Genomic DNA, 14,542 nt, shown 5'->3' on the forward strand with positions numbered 1-14,542 from the left:
GCCTGCATGTGTGTACATCATGTGCACCCTTTTAAATTTTGAGATGCATTATGTCACTCAATGACAAATAGGATGTCTGTGATGATAAACCTATGTAATATTTTTTTCTGCCAAAAAAAACTCTCCAGAAATGTCAAGTAACTAAATTATTTTCTTTGCACCTTGAACACACACAAACACACACCCACGCATATATATAGCCTATATATATATATATATATATATTGGGGGGGTTAATACTTCAAAACAAAAGGGGTTCACGTTCAAAAATAAAATGAATATAGGCTACATAACAATAATATTAGGCAAATTTGTTTTTAGACTTTGTTTTTCTTTTCTTTTTTAGTTACACCACATATATATTTTCTATTATTTTGACTCAAAATTACTTTTTAATTATTCCCACATTGACTATTTTTATTTATTTATTGTTTTTTTGTATATTAAAATGAATCGGTGAAAAGCCAAATAGCTAGATCCACAGAAAAAAAAAAAAATAACAACAGCCAAACAGCCTTATGTGTTATATCTTTTCCCAAATAATTTCATTATAATCATAAACTGTCAGTCATCACATACTATCACTTTGTTTGCCAGACAGATATTGCCATTACAGAGTACTATTACCATTACAAGTCTTCTGAACGCCAGACTTCTGCATCACCTAACTTTATGCTGAACAAACAATAGTCAATGAAAGAGGGAGGTACGGAACCATTGCCGCTCCAGGTGTCGCACGAAACACACGGGGCACTTCGCTGTCGATCCGTCTCGATCTGGATCAACGTCGGTCGATGTCATCACATTGTTTCCTCGATCTACAAACCAAGACGATGTGATCGCTTTGATTCGCAATTTCAACGCTGTAGTCATTTGGAAACTGCGGATGCCACTCAGTTTGTCATCATCATCTCGGAGTGTCACCTTGCGTTTGTGCCGTTGCCCCACAACTTCATTACGTCATTTATATGTACCGAGGTAAGTTTCGAATCGAATTCTGAGCAAGAATCGACCTTAAACAGTAGGATCATGTAGTGTGTTAATAATAGTTCGCTACTTTGAAGGGAGATTGGACGAAGAGATTTCGCTTGGACTTGCTGTCGTGATGTGAATAGGCATTGTTTCAGCGCTGGTGGTGTAACTGAGATTAAGATTAGAGATCATTCTATTGGTAACTCACTTTAATGATAGTCACACATTGATTTATCCCTTTCTTTAATGTAAATAGCCTGTCGTTTCGTACTCACATAGGCTATAACCTCTGCCATATCCCATTTTGTTTGTCCATGCGCTATTTTAGGAAGTTACTCTTCTGAAGAGCTTCAAACATTGAACCATCTGTATGGAAATAAATCGGAAGGAATTTAATCATTCTGATTCATACGAATCATTCCATAATTCAAATCAACGAGTCTTTTAATAGGCTACTTTTGAGGAAGACATTTTTGAAGTAAGAAATTCCAATTGTAGATGTGCTGCACTCAGCAGTCTGTTGCTGGTTAGATCGAAGAGATCGTTTCAGATTTCTACATAGCATGTAGTCTATAACAAATCAGAAATAAATTAAATACATTTTTGGCAAAGAGTGTGTTTAATGAGTTTCCACAGACTTTTTAGAGGTGGCATATAGCCTACAACCCAGCCTAATTGACCTACATAAATAAAATATTTGTTTATTTTATTTACTAGGCTACTTAGGCTAAATAAAATATCATATATTTTTGGCAAAGTGTGTGTTTAAGGAGTTTCCACAGACTTTTTTAGAGGTGGCATGCATAGCCTATTACAATCCAGTAGCCTATTAACCTTAGCCTATAGGTTACATAAACAAATAAAATATTTGTTTATTTTATTTACTAGGCCTACTTATATTGCATATTATAATCACGAGAAACCAGGCTTTGTGGTTTTAGTAAAATGACTCAGATTAAAGTGCTTTTGATTCACTAAAAAGAACCGACTCATAAGAGCCATTTTGTACTGATCGCTCTGTATGTTTTTGATTCACTGAACAGACTCGTAAGAGTCCGCTATAACGAACCGGCTCGTATTAGAGTCATTCGGGCTACAGTAGTTGCGTTGTATTTTTTGATTCATGATAAAGAACCGGTTCGTAAGAGAATCATTCTGGAATCGGACTATGCTGTCTGCTGTATGTAACGTTGTAGGCCTACATTCAGTAGCGATGTTGTTTAAACAGCTGTTAACGCTATCAGTGCAGCAGTGTTCTAAGATTGCACATTCAAGAACTTAACGTTGTGAAAACCATTCAGTAGCCTACTGTTAATTGGAACCTGTTCCTAACCGGTTCCCAATACATCTGTCATCATTCAGAAATGTTAAAAGCTTTTGAGTTGGCAAGCCGAAGTTTCGTTTGTATTTGAACTTTAGGCGACTTGACGCCAAATTTATTTAGCCTAGGCTACATTGTGTTGTTATAACCTTTATATCTATAACGCAGATATAACGACCAGCTTGCTTTTATTGACTCTTTACTCATGTTAATTTAATAACAGTCACAATGCACTAGCTATATCGTGTATAAATGCATTAATTCTGCACAAATCGTTAATATTTTAACTATGATTAAGCCAAGCTCAGGAAAACAGCCGTGCATTTAAATAATAAACTTGTTGATGCAGAGCAACACATGATAGCCTACATAACTGAAAACCAATTATTTTAGAAGGAAAAAAAATATACCATGCAATGCCAGGCATTAAATTAGGTTACAGCTATCTTCAATCTTCCTATTGATTTTTTCCGACATGATTAGGCCTACGTTCAACATGATCTATTATTCGATTTTTTTATAATATAGCTACAATAGCGATCAGTTGCTTCGTATGGTCTTAAATCTAAACCCAATGTTACTTTCAGAGCTATTACAGTCTAGGGCGGGGCTTTGGTGCTTTACTTTTTTGTTTTGTTCAGTTTTTTTCCCCTCCCCTCTCCCTGAAAGCTTGTCGGATGCTTGTCAGTTCGCATTTAGCTTACCATTATCAAGGCTCAAAGCCTTTGGAGGACGACGGACTGCGATTTACAGGGAATTTTTGGATAACGGTCCTGTTGAATTGGGATCTTCACTATACGGGGATAAGGAATAGGCTATATGAATGAAGCGTTTGAAAAGCAGCAGAGGATGTTCGTGCTTCCTAAAGAATGTGCATGCCTGATTTTTCATGAGGACACTTAATAAATAAAAACATATGGTAAGACATTTTACAGTTATAAAACTTAATCAAACTAATTAGGCCTAGTGTGCATATTGATTATACAGTATGTGATTATCCAGCAAACTTTGATTAATAAACACCCTATGACCAGTTTCAACAAACCTCTAAACTTGAGAAAACCTTTAGTCCTAATCTTGTGTTTTTTATTTATTTATTTATTTATTTATTTATTTATTTATTTATTTATTTTATTATTGTAACTAGGGGTTTAAGCATGCTCATTTACATATAAGGAAGGTTTCTTATTTATTGTGCTTATTAGTTTCGATACAAACTGTTAAACTGGTGTTGTTTGATAATGATAATGAGCAGAATGAAGGGGAGGAGGGTAATACGTGTGTGCATTATCATTATCATGGCTGTCATGGTGCCAAGGAACATCTGCTTGTGTGAAGCTGAAAGTTCATGTAACAGTCAAATAACTTGAGGGAGGTTTTTGTGGTAAATGACCCAACAGGCATGTGCAGGGCTCTCTTGTTGTATTATGAGTGAATTTGCTGGCATAAGGGCTGTTGGGGGGCTGCTGCGGGGATGGCGTCAGCATACTAGTTAATACCCCTTTGCTTTGTGATGAGGGGTCTGTTTCTGGCCAACATGACTTTGAACGGGATACTTCTGAGTATTCTGGCTTTGCTGGTTTACGTATATTGCAAGTGTTTACAGTATGGCTTCGTATGGTTAGAAGTGCAATATTTGTGGGATAACGTTTTGGCAGGTGACCTAAAATGGTGTTTCATTTGGTAACATCTTAATTAATTAATTTAATCCCCTATTTGTACTGTGCGCATGTGTCATTTAAACCTAAAGGAACAAACTGCATGCTTTTTCTGAAAAAAAAAAAAAGTTAGTGAAGATATGTGAAAATAATTAACTCCTCAAAGTAACTGCATATTTTATTGTGTTAGCTAATTTATTTGAGGTGGGTTAAAAAGGTGCAGATGACACTAAACAGTTATTCTTGTGTTCTGCGCTGACAGACAAAAGCCTTACCTTGCAGCACCAGATATTTGCATAAGCCTTTGCTAAAGTCACTTCCCTTTTATTTGCAGCTGGTTACTGTGCTCAGCCTCAATGAAGCAAGTTGTTTACACGGCTTCGGTTCACGCACTACACACCTTTTGACAGTGCAAATCAAACAGCCTGTTCATTCGGGAATGAGTGAGTGGGTGTTGTACTGCTTGTTCGAGTTGTGAAGAGACCTAAGCAACCTATGAAATCCCAACCGTGACTGTTCTGAGATGTAAGGAAAAGTGATAAGATGTTCTGTGCTTTTTTTTTCTTCTATTTGTTTTTTTTTTTTCTGAAAAGGGCCAGGGGGCTTGGGTTCAACCATTTAAGTGTCGAAAGATGTGGTATTTTTGTATTTCAAGATACTTTTCTCTGAATGAGAATGGAGAGAGCAGCCTTTTTATTAAATTCAAAGAAGTTAAAAACAGTGATGGCCGAATTGTCCTTTTGATTTGAAATGGAGCCCAAACTGTTTATATAGTGACTATAAAAGACTCAGATATCTGAAATATTTGAATATTGGAGATTTAATAGTACAAGTCTACCTAGAATGCGCAATATGGAAATTTTATGCATCTTCCGTGTAAATTCAGAGGATTAAATAACATTCCTAATTTGACATTTCCCTTTGTCACCAGTCTATTTTCTGCTTGAGGTTTATGGCTTGAACTTGTGGTGACCTTGCAAAACTGACCCTCGACATTCTACTGTGACTTAACAAGCATTTCCAGTCCTCTCGCAACCCCTAATAGCGCAAGATCCGCTAGCTGGAGGAAGGGACCATTAACATTATCAGTGGCTTTGAGTACAGGCAGTATAGGGAGGCTAAAACAAAAGGCACAAGGGTGGCATTGTGAAGGATCAGCAGTAGATTACTGGAATTCTTTTTCCATGGCCTGAATAAGCTTCTACTTCCCCCATCTGGACACATGAGAAGAAATGCTTACATTTGCAACTTTAATATTTTAATGCCTTTGTTATACTGAAGCAATATGAGGCTGCTTAGCCATTATTGTCATTTGCATTCAGAAGACATACTGTAATAACGAGTGTCGCAAATGTAAGATCCTTTTGGTGAAGTGTGTGCAGTAATGTTTTATGATGCGTTCTGTTGATTATTAAAACATTTATAGGAGGGAAATAGATTTAACGAGTTGGCATTATTGCTACAGTATGCTTAATGTGTATTATAGTATGTCACAAAGCTGTTAAATGTTTCATTGCTGCATCATTACCTCTCGTTGCTCATTAAATTAAACATACACTCACATGCACACACCCACGTACAGAAACAGATAGATGAGAGAGAGGGTTGGAGGATTGGGTCATGTATATGTCATCAACTGAAGTGCAGTTTTACCTGTTGTGGATTAATTTGAATAACTGTCTGTTTGATAAACAGCTGAATGTTGTACATCCAGTCTAATAGAATCATAATCAGGAAAATGGTGTTCATAAACACACACACACACACAGATCAGTTTGAGAGGCAAAGTCATTTGCCATTTATCCTCAGGAGCAATAATTCTGAAATGAAATAACCATAAATTTTCTGAATCCTCTCCATTGTGGTCTTAATCTACCTTTGGTTTGAATTACGGCGAGCGAGTTAAATGAAAATGCTCGATTGTTACCTTAATGGGATCATTTACACAATCATCATTTACTCATCATCAAGTCATTTAAAACCCATATGACTTTTTTTTTCAGTAGAACACAGTTGATGTTAAGCAGAATGTCTGAGCGGCTCTTTTCCATACAATGGACTTGAATAGGGACTGAGGCTGTCAAGCTCCCAAGAGGACGTAAAAAATACTAGAAAAGCATTATAAAAGTAGTCTATATTATTTGTGCACTCTATATTAAAGGGTTAGTTCACCCAAACATAAATTATCCCCTAATTTACTCACCCTCAAGCCATCTATATGACTTTCTTCTTTTAGCCAAACACAATCAAGGTCATATTTAAAAAAATATCCTGACTCTTCCCAGCTTTATAATGGGAGTGAATGGTACCTTAGATTTTGAAGCACAAATAAGTGCATCCATCCATCATAAAAGTAATCCATACGGCTCCAGGGGGTTAATAAAGGCCTTCTGGAGTGAAGTGATACGTTTTTGTAAGGAAAATAATCCATATTTATAACTTTATAAACTATAATCACTGGCTTCCGGTAACAGCTGTGCGTGAGTCGAGTTGCGGCGGAAGAGTGACCTCTGACCCGCCGTATAACGTAGGATGTAGGAGTAGCGTAAGCTTAGGTGAGAGTAGACGCCTCTCGCGGTTCAAAAAAATAGGCCTGGGCAACAAACTCATGCTCCTCCTCTCATATCGAAATCCTCCGACACTTCTCTTTAAAAATTCACGTTTTAGACTTCTAATTCGTGACCGGTGTTTTGTTTTGCTCGAACCTCTGTGCTTCCGCGTTCGTCAATATGTCATGCGTCGGATCATACAGTAGGTCACTCTTCCGCTGGAAATAAACTTGCGTACGGCTGTTACCGGAGGCCAGTGATTATAGTTTATTAAAGCTGCTGTCCGTAACTTTTTTGGGTTAAAAATTATCCAAAATAATAATCATTAAAAAAAAACATAACCAGCCAGTGTTCAAAAATATCTGCTTACCTTTGCTCGATTCAAAACGGTAAGCTTGTAATAATGATTTTAATTCCAGTGGTACTGGTGGATTTCCGCGGGAAATTCGAGCATGTCTTTGCGTCATTACGTCACATCTGTACACATAAAGAAGGAGTCCCGGCCACTAGGCTATATTGCGTGAGCGGATGTTGGAGTTGGAAGCTTTTAGCCTTTTCTCACAGCTCTTCAAATAATTAAACTCATGGCGGATCCAGAAAGGTTCAAACGAAAACCACCAGTGACAACTGGAGATTCACCCGTGGTAAAACCCAAGAGAATTCGGACTTCGGAGTGGGTAGAGAAAAAAAGAGATTGCAACCGGGCCCACGCGAAAACAAGGATTAACATTTTTCAGGGCTTTTGAAAGGTGGCATGAACTCCGTGATTTGAAGGGGTTCAAAACGGACGCAGAAACGGCTTTTTTTCTGTTGGACAGGTAAGACATTTCAATAGTTCAATCGTGTAACAGTAGCACACTTGTTCGCTTAATTCACACAGTTACGGAGTTTCCTTTGTTGTGGCTTTTTTCGTTTTGCTATTATGGTAAATATGAATTATTTTGTGCTAGCTATGAGAGGGAGCAAATCACCTCTACTCCAAGAAAACCAAACCCGCCTCCTCCATTGTCAAGCATTGGATCTGAATCAGATCGGTAAAGTGAAAATGATCCTTTTCCCAAAAATTATTAGAGTTATATTATGTAAAACACGTTTATGCATAACAGGTATTCAGTTCATAAACCGTTTATTTCATAGCACTATGACTACTTGTCAGTATCCACACCGTCGCGGTGACTGACAGACGCGCAGTCTCCTCAAAACAGTGTGTTCATCCGCGCTGTTTCATGCCGATGTACAACTCACGCAAAGTTAATAATTCCGCGAATAACTGCAATTACAGATTTCAAACAGAGATGGCGACAAAGAGGAAAAATGCCGGACTGCAGCTTTAAGTTATAAATATGGATCATTTCTTACAAAAATGCATTGCTTTGTATGGATTACTTTTATGATGGATGGATGCACTTTTTTGGGCTTCAAATTCTAAGGTGCTATTAACTCTCATTATAAAGCTTGGAAGAGCCAGGATATTTTTTAATATAACTCTGATTGTTTTTGTCTGAAAGACAAAGCTTGAGGGTGAGTAAATATGGGATACTTTTCATTTTGAACTAACCCTTTACGTCATCGAAAAGCATACGGTTAAATTGTTTTTCACTAAAAACTATGCATAAGACGGTAGGGCTGGGCGATAAAACGGTATCGGTATTAATAAGACGGTTCACCTTTATCGATAACAGACATTAAGTTTGGTTGCACGAACAACCCTCAAGCGTCCCTGGATCATAAACAGCCTCATACAACTTGATAAAGGAGCATGCTATGAGTGACAAGCAAACAGCCAATAACAAGTTACGTTGCTGTGGGGTTCGGTTGCACCATCGCCATGTGACATAAGAACACACGAGCACATGCAAAAATGAGTGCCGTCACGTGTTTGCCGGCGATGAAGAGATTGTGAATAAAAAAAGGACGTCAGCTCAAAAGTGTGGAAGTTTTTTGGTTTCTTTACGTCCGGCCAACATCAGAACACGGTTGTATGTTTTTCATCACCTTTCTGTTATTTCATCACCTTAACCGCTTTTCACCCTTTGGAATATGCATCATATTGTCCTTCACGGCCTACATCTACCTAACCTCAACAAACAAAACCAAAAGCAGTCCACGATGGAGAGGTGCTCGGCAACAATGCCTTATGAGAAATCCTCCAAATGATACAATAATATAACCAACTTGTCATCCTTGCTCACAATTTGTAATGAAGCCATGTATGTGTGAATATTACTATTTGAGAGTATATATTTAGTGTTTTAAATGTGAATAGTACTACTTGATATTTTTGTAAAAAAAAAATTGTTATGTGTATAGTTATTATCTGTTAATATAGGTTATTGCATATTGATGTTTGGTCAGTCTAAAAGCTGAAGTTGGTTTTATTTATAACATATTTATCTTGTTTGAATTTTAGAGGTTTGTATATACCTAAAAGTTTACCTTGATTGTTCTGTTTACACTTTTACATTGCACACATTTTGTAAGTAAAAGAGTTTCTTTAACAGTTATTTATTTAATCTTTATATAAGATATAAGAATATATTTGTTTAATTTTTATTTAGTTTTTGACTGTTAAAAACAAAATGATTTAATTTCCTTGAAAAATGGGTAAATTAAAAATACAATGGTTAAATTCAAACTTTTTCTACTGGTCTTTGTTTAAAAAAAAAAGTTATTAACATTTATCAATAAGTATCGATACTGAATGAAATGATATGAAACATTATATATAGTGATTTTTTAGCTGTATCACCCATCCCTATAAGACGCTCAGCATTCACTTTCATTGTATGGAAAAGAGCAGCTTGGGCATTCTGTCATAAATTACTCTTTTAGTCATACAGGTTTGGAACAACATGACAGTGAATACTTTTTCATTTTAGCATGAACTACCTTTAAGGAGTTAATGTTCTAAGAAAATTTTGCTAGCATTCCTATTAAAGGAATAGTAGATAATTCTGTCGTCATTTACTCACCCTCAAGTTGTTTCAAACCTGTATCAATTTCTTCTGCTGAACACAAAGGAAGATATTTTGAAGAATGTCGATAACCAAACAGTTGATGCACCCCATTGACTTCCATAGTAGGAAAAAAAATACGATGGAAGTCAATGGGGTACATCAACTGTTTGGTTACCGACATTCTTCAAAATATATTCTTTTATGTTTAGCAGAAGATAGAAATTCATACAGGTTTGGAACAACTTGAGGGTGAGTAAATGATGACAGAATTTTCATTTTGAAGTGAACTATTCCTTTAAGTTATGATAACATTATTTCTGAACGTTCTCAGAATTTTTTTTTTAATTCTTTTTTTTTTTGGTTCTTGGTGAACTTTAGAGAAATCATTAAGGGAATGTTTTCTTTGTGTTATCATTTTGGAACTATTATGGGAACTTGAACATTATGGGAATGTTCTCTGAACCATCTACCAAAAAAGTAGTAACTTTAAAAAAAAAAACAGACTAAAGGTCCCGATATACTCACAGCGAAGTTATTTTTCGATTTTCGCTATGGGGTGAAAAGAAGTGAGAAATACGTGACCAGTAGTATATTGTTAGCGAACAGCACATTTTTAGGTTACATTTGTAGTAGTTTCATGTAGCCAAACCTTCAGACTGATGGCAGAAGCTTTCATTGGCCAAGGACCGCCCAAGAGGACATCTGACCAAAATGTAAAGCAACCAATAACAGTTTGTTTTGTTCTGCACCATGTTTAGGGGAGTGAAAATGTAAAGTCGATGTCCCTACGATACCGTCGTGCATCTAATAAATTATTCATTCAAGAACGTTGTGCAAGTTAACTGCAAAAGTGGCGCCGCAAACTTCATATACTTTTGAAAATCCAGCATTTAGTTGATTCTGACAAGTTTTCATTGTCCATGAGGGGGGTTGGCGACACGAGAGCTTTGTTTCCAGACGGACCGTTAAAGAACGCGACACACATGTACCTGGAAATCCTGTAGAATTCAACCAAACGTATGAAAACTTCAAAACTCCTGAAGTGTTACTCATTTAGTGTGCCTTATGAATCAGATGTTTACCCAACATCCTATGGCTGTCTGAGGCTATTGTACCTGCTAACGTTCTAACATTCAAACAGGTTGTCACAGGACCCATTATGTTCCAAGCAAGTCGTCAAGTTCTAAGGCGGCTATACGTGATAATTATCATAGCATTGGTGAACTTGACTACATCTTAACTGACAACGCAGCTGAAATGACTAATGAGTTTGCAAATATGAGAACTTAATGAGTTGCCAAATACTTGTTAATGCGCACCCTGCAGACAGATGAACAGACACACGCTCTCATTGAGTGGTGTGTTATGTCTTCGCTGCTCCCCCGGGCCATCTGATGGGGAGCTGGCACTACAGCCGAGCAGCTCCAACACGCGTGGTCAACATGTGGGCGGTAATCCCGCTATTAGGGTAATCTGCTCAACCCACCAATCAATAGAGAGCACGCCCATCCTCCATCAGAGCCCTGTAACAGGCAAAATTAGGGCTGAAGAAAAATGATTTAATCACTGGGATTAAGTGCAGCTGAGGGGGAGGAGAGACTCCGCATGAAGAATTTAATTTGCTGAGTTAAGACGTCCAGGTTAAGAGTGAACAGATGTCTTCCGAAATTGGTTGATATTTATTTGATTATATACCTATTTGTGCTTTTTGTTTGTTTTTGATTGGGCACTGAATGGTCAGTGTTTTATAATATAGCGTTAGATAGGCTACATACAGGTGCTCCAAAATGAATGTCATTGCATTACATAACCAAATATCTAACCCAAGTGCCGTTTATTTTAAAGCCATTTATATCTCGACTTAGATTTCGCAAAATAATTATTTAGACATGTTCTAGTTGTCTTGCGGATCATGTCCATTGTTTATGTGATAATCTACAACTGTGCAAGGACACCTGTGTGAAATGAATTTATAAATGAAAAAAAAAAATCCAAAGACCAGAAAAGGTCATTCTAAAAAGTGTCGAGCATCAATATTGTGTCCACTTGGTTCAATATTTTGACATATAATGCAATACATTTTTAAGTATGTTGCATGTAGTATAAACAATATGGAATGTCATTTTGGTGTAATAAATACATTTTTAAAAATAACACATTCATATTTTCTGTATTTTTATTTATTAAATGAATGAATATACATTTTATTTAAGAATTATTAATATTAAAATATTTTATTTACTTATTACAAAATGTCATTCCACTTCATATTAAAGTAATACTGTTTTGTAATTGTGTTTTGATGGCAGTGATTACGGCATCAATCAGTATAGTAAGATACAGTAAACTTTCTGTACTTGTTTTTCCGGAGTGTTAAGGCAGGAATACATGTCTTAATATGCCCATGTGTTGTTTTATACATACACAAAGGGATACTATCTGTCTTGACTAACCTGAAGTTATGGCAGATCCCTTATCTTTTAATTCAGTAATGCTGACTAATCAGCATCACATAGTGGAAAAACCGGCTGGTGGTGTCATGAGTGTACGTTACTTGCAGTAAATACAAATGTGTTTTGATCATAAAAACTGTTTTGGAATGATTGTATTCAGGATTTGTGTGTGTATCAGCTGTGTTGGGCGTGCATAATGCCCAGTGTCTAGTGGAGGGCTTGGCACATGCATGAGCTGGCATCAGCGGGCAGAGAGAGAGACAGAGAGAGCTAAGCAGGGCACAGCTTTGGCACAAGAGAGCACAACAAGTGATGGCAGTGTGTATCTTCCTGTCCAACGTTCCAACAGGAACAGGTTGGTACTGTATACTGCACACATCCCTGTTTTTGACCATGACCTCACTGCCTTTGTGTTCAGCATGTACTTAGTAGAGTTCTTCTGAACCACTGCCATGGTCCTTTGCCTTTTTAAGGGGATAGTTTACACAAAAATCTATTTATTCACACATATCATGTTGTTCCAAACCTGTATGATTTTTTTTTGTTTCACCATATAATGAATGTGAATGGGCACTGCAGCTGTAAAGCTCCAACAAAAACATATAATATGCTTATAAACTCTGTATAGCCTATTCCAAGCCTGCAAGCCATACAATAGCTTTGTGTTAGAAATAAACAATTTAATTTGTTATTTACTGAAAGATATTGTGTGGATGTTGTTTGTGTAGTTTTATGGTGCTTTTTTCATTGTTTGAAGACTTTGACAGCTTAGGTTCTTATTCACTTTGATCATATGGAAAAGACCAGCCTGTATATTCTTCATGTTTTAAAAATTCATCATGCGTTCGGTTCAGGAGAGAGAAAGTCAATTTGGAGTAAATTTGGAGTCAGTAAGATTTATTTATCTGTTTTTATTTGTGAGAAAGTTTTTTTTTTTTATCAATGATGCATTAAATTGAAACAGTAAACGTTTACATAATTACAAAATATTTATATTTCCATGAAATGTTCTTTTAAACGTATTATTATTTATCAAATAATTCTGAAAAAAATGCATTACAAAAATATCAACAATTACAACAGTTTTCAACATTGATAACAATAATAAAAATGTTTTGAGCACCAAATCAGCATATTCAAATGATCATGTGACACTGAAGACTGGAGTAATGATGCTGAAAATTTGAACATTTTAAAATAACATTGTATAACTTGTAATAACATATCACAATATTGCTGCTTTTACTGTATTTTTGCTTAAAGAAATGCAGCCTTAGTGAGCATAAGAAACATTTAAAAAAATCATTACGACTCTCAACTTTCATTTTTGGGTAAGCTGTCCCCTTTATCTCATTGCAGCATAAACAACCATATCATATCAAACTTAGACCAGACCTTTCCAGACCATAGCAATGCTGAAAGATGGTTCCGCAGCAAAGACCGATCATATGATACCATGAAAGGCCAAATTAGACACCAAACCAAACCTGGTTAAACCAGATCATGTACATTTAGAACATAATACTCTCCAAACCACAGCACATCAAGACATAACAATACCAAACTAGACCAAACCTGACTATACTATGCTAAGAACCCTTTTTGATGCTTGGTGATTTAGTAGTGCATAGAAATCACACACTGTCTAACAAATGTTCCATTTGAGATTAGAAACAAGTCATTGTTGCTATTGGCTGGAAACCACACAAACAGTTGTGGTGACTCCACCCGTAGACAGAACCGAAACAGCTCTTTTTCTCTTGAGCTTGTGATGCAAAGTGCAAACCACCCAATCTGACTGATAATGTCACCAGGAATTTTAGTAAGTTTCACATAGGTAGTTTCTGCTATGGAATCGCTTTGTAAACTGTCTAGGACAGATTCTGCTATGTAGACTTGCCTTGTTAGTTTTGTTTTCTCTCACGTGTCACTGTTAGTGACAGCTGTAACCGCCATAACAACCTCAATGTTTAGATTAGTGATACCTTTTTTTATATATATATACATAATTAACTCTTAAAGCGATAGTTCACCCAAGAATGAAAACTGTCATCATTTATTCACTCTTGTGTTGATCTAAACTTATATGGATTTTTGAACACAATCAGACCCCATTGACTTTCATTGCCTGCACAAAAACATTCTTCAGATTATGTTATTTTGTTTTCGTTATCAAAATGATTCCCAATTCGCATGGATCCGCGGAAACGACAAAAAAAATCTGTACAGACAAGTATTTTGGCGATGCCACTTTGTGAAGAAAGCCTGCACACATATATTCAAACGCGCATACCTTAGACTAAACACGTAATATGCATGCACGCCGTCACCGTTTTCACAGATTCACGTTTTTTTAAGTTTACACGGAGATGATAATGTTTTAAAAAAAAAACACCAAACACCATTGTTGTGCAAATGAACGCCCATTAAAAGTTTTCTGTTTTCAGTTGAAAACAGTGTTGTGTTAGCGGCCCCTAAGGCCCCATCCACACTACTGCGTTTTAGTTTAGAAACAGAGAATTAAAACGAATACGATCTCCGTCCACACCAGCGTTTTAGCTGCGTATTAGAATTGATCTCCGTCCACATTAAAACGACTGAAAACGCGGATCACGTGACCATTCACCAACAC

At 36.5% G+C, this 14,542-nt stretch overlaps 1 protein-coding gene across 3 annotated transcripts in view; it reads left to right on the forward strand.

The window, feature by feature from the left end:
- The first annotated feature begins 672 nt into the window (after positions 1–672).
- znf516 (zinc finger protein 516) overlaps positions 673–14,542 on the forward strand; it is a 47,159-nt gene continuing 33,289 nt past the window's right edge. For 2 of the 3 annotated variants that reach the window (XM_056250708.1, XM_056250711.1), the window contains exon 1: positions 2,944–3,212. The gene's annotated coding sequence lies outside the window, so the exon portion shown is untranslated. Of the gene's footprint in view, positions 979–2,943; positions 3,213–14,542 lie in introns of those variants that run through there. The other variant, XM_056250709.1, reaches the window with a different exon arrangement.

This window comes from Rhinichthys klamathensis, unplaced genomic scaffold, assembly GCF_029890125.1.
Source record: "Rhinichthys klamathensis goyatoka isolate OS25496 unplaced genomic scaffold, OSU_Roscu_1.1 h1tg000073l_1, whole genome shotgun sequence".
Taxonomy (NCBI): Eukaryota; Metazoa; Chordata; class Actinopteri; order Cypriniformes; family Leuciscidae; genus Rhinichthys; species Rhinichthys klamathensis.